Source organism: Carlito syrichta, unplaced genomic scaffold, assembly GCF_000164805.1.
Source record: "Carlito syrichta isolate Samal-C Ts95f unplaced genomic scaffold, Tarsius_syrichta-2.0.1 Scaffold315113, whole genome shotgun sequence".
Taxonomy (NCBI): Eukaryota; Metazoa; Chordata; class Mammalia; order Primates; family Tarsiidae; genus Carlito; species Carlito syrichta.
The window spans coordinates 1169826-1172801 of record NW_007259209.1 but is presented as its reverse complement, the minus strand read 5'-3'; positions in this window follow the sequence as shown (position 1 = coordinate 1172801).

Genomic DNA, 2976 nt, shown 5'->3' with positions numbered 1-2976 from the left:
GGCGCGGGATTACAGGCTGAGCCACCGAGCCCAGCTAATTTTTTGATTTATTGTGGAGATGAGGTCTCGCCAAGTTGCCCAGGCAGGTCTCAAACCTGCGGGCTCAGGCAATCTGCTTACCTCGGGCTCTCAAAGCACGGGATTACAGGCTGAGCCACTGAGCCCGGCTGTTCGTTTGTTTTTGAGTTGGGGAGTCTCACTCTGTTGCCCAGGCTGGAGTGCAGTGGCGCAATCATGGCTCAGTGCAGCCTCCCGGGCTCCCGGGCTCAGGTGATCCTTCTGCCTCAGCCTCCCGAGTAGCTGAGATTACAGGCACATGCTGCCATGCCTGGCTAATTTTTGGATTTTTTGGTAGAGACCAAGTCTCACTAGGTTGCCTAGGCTGGTCTTGAACTCCGGACTCAAGCGATCCTCCTGCCTCAGCCTCCCAAAGTACTGGGACTACAGACATGAGCCTCTGTGCTTGGCCGGGAAAGGTATATGTTTTGAATGGTGACAGGGATGTGTCTTTGTCAGTGGTTCGCCCTTCCCCAGGGTGGCTCTTGTGCCCAGAAAAGATCACTCAACGACTCTGATTTTCAATATTAACATTTGATTCATGAATGTTATGCATTCAAAAATGCTGTTCTTTCTTAAGCTTTTAAGTTCACTTTACACATGTTACTATTCTATTTATAAATCTAGCACATTTGAACAATTCCTCCTAAGGACCATTTCATGACTGTTTGGTACCATTTACAAAACCAGTTAATCAAGCTCCTTTAAACATTTTAAATTGCATAAACAAATTTAATAAGTCCATTTTATTTTTAAGTACCTCAATGCCTGACTGAGAAGCTGGCTTTTCTACAGATTGAGGGCATCTTTTGTGTATCTAACACAGTGAGTTTACAGAGGTGGTGAGTTCCAGCACTGATTATAAACCGAAAATCTCAAGGCTAAACTGAATGATCATGGGCGCGGTGGCTCACGCCTGCCATCCCAGCACTTTAGGAGGCCAAGGCAGTAGGATTGCTTGAGGCCAAGAATTTGAGACCAGTTTAGGCAACACAGGGAGACTCCATCTCTTTAAAAAAAAAAAAAGAGCCGGGCCCAGTGGCTCAGGCTGTAATCCCGCCTTTGGGAGGCTGAGGTGAGTGGATTGCCTGAGCCCGCGGGTTCGAGACCTGCCTGGGCAGGCAAGACCTCATCGCTACAATAAATCAAAAAATTAGCCGGGCGTGGTAGTGCGTGCCTGTAATTCCGGCTACTTGGAAGGCTGAGGCGGAAGGATCGCCAGAGCCCAGCAGGTCGAGGCTGCGGTGGCCGGGAGCGGGCACTGCACTCCAGTCTGGGCGACAGAATGATACTCCAACTCAGAAAAAAAACAAAAGAATTAGCCTGATGTGGTGGTATGCACCTGTAGTCCTGGCTACTTTGGGAGGCCAAAGCAGGCAGATAGCTCGAGCCCAGGAGGTTGAGACTGCGGTGAGCCATGACTGTGCCGCTGTACTCCAGCCTGGGCAACATAGAGAGAACTCACTCAGACGCCGACTCAAAACAAAACAAAACAAATCTCCAATCTAAATTGAATGCTCACAGGTGCCATGGCTCATGCTTATGACCCTAGTGCTTTGGGAGGCTGAGGTGGGAGGATCACTTGAAGTCAGGAGTTCAAGATCGACCTGGGCAACATAGTAAGACACCCCTCATCTTTACAAAAAAAAAAATACAAAAATTACCCGGGCATGGTGGCACACGCCTGTAGTCTAGCGACTCAGGATGGCTGAGCCCAGGAGATAGGGATTTCAGTGAGCTGTGATCACACCACTGCACTCCTGCCTGGGCAGTAGAGCGAGAACCTATCTCTAACAAAACAAAACAAACCCCAAGTGCTCAGTTTCAAAATTTTAAATTAGAATCACAAGGCTGACCTCCTCCTTTAATCAGCAAAATTCTCCCAAATTTCACAAATGCTGAAACCACCCAGCACGCATACGCTTGAGAACAAAAATACTGACATTCTACTTTGGTTTTCTTTTGTTTCTTTTTCTCTCTCTCTTTCTTTCTTTCTTTTTGAATCAGAGTCTCACTCTGTTGCCTAGGCTGGAGTGCAGTGGCGTAATCACAGTTACTTCAGCCTCGACCTGCTGGGCTCAGGTGGCTACAGGCACACACCACCATGCCCAGCTAATTTTTTGATTTATTGTAGAGACGAGGTCTCACCATGCTGCCCAGGCTGGTCTCAAACTCCTGGGCTCAAGCAATCTTCTCACCTCAGCCTCCCAAAATGCTGGGATTACAGGTGTGAGCCACCGTGCCCGGCCTTGTTTTGATTTTCATAAACACGTCGACACTTAATTCTAAGCCCTTCGGGAACTGAAAGATGCTAAGTTACTAGGCAACATGTCTGCCATACCCGGCCATTTGGGGGCTACCTGCTCAGAGGGCAGGATGAACATCTTGCTGACTGGTGTGGCCTGGCTAGGGTCCCACGTTCTACCCGCTACCTCACAGGCACGGAGCCCTGTCTGCAGTGGACTCCCAGGGAGCTCCTGGCCAGCCAGACGTGATCCTCAGCCCCTCATTCTCCTCTCTGCTCACGCCAGTCTGAAGCCCCCACCCAGGGCTGCCCCACTTGATTGGATTCGGCTAATCGGTTTATGGCCTCGTTCTGCTTGGAACTTTTTTCATATTCCTCCCCCCGTTAGGGCAGACACAACGGAGGACACTTAATGGCAGGTGATTGGATTCTGTGTCTCTCTGAGGCTTTTGTGATAGCTCTGAGGTCACCCCAAGGACGGGAAGGGGGGTAGGAAAATACAGCCACGGCCCGGGAAGAGGCCCGGAGCAGAGGACGACCCCAGGGAGCACAGGCCGCTGCGAGGGCTGAGGGGCAACAGGGATGCCCACGTCTTCGGGCTTTTGCCAGCCTTGGGCTCGGCATCTCGCAGAGGCTGAAACCGAGCAAAGCCTTGAAGGGCCAGCTATGCTGAG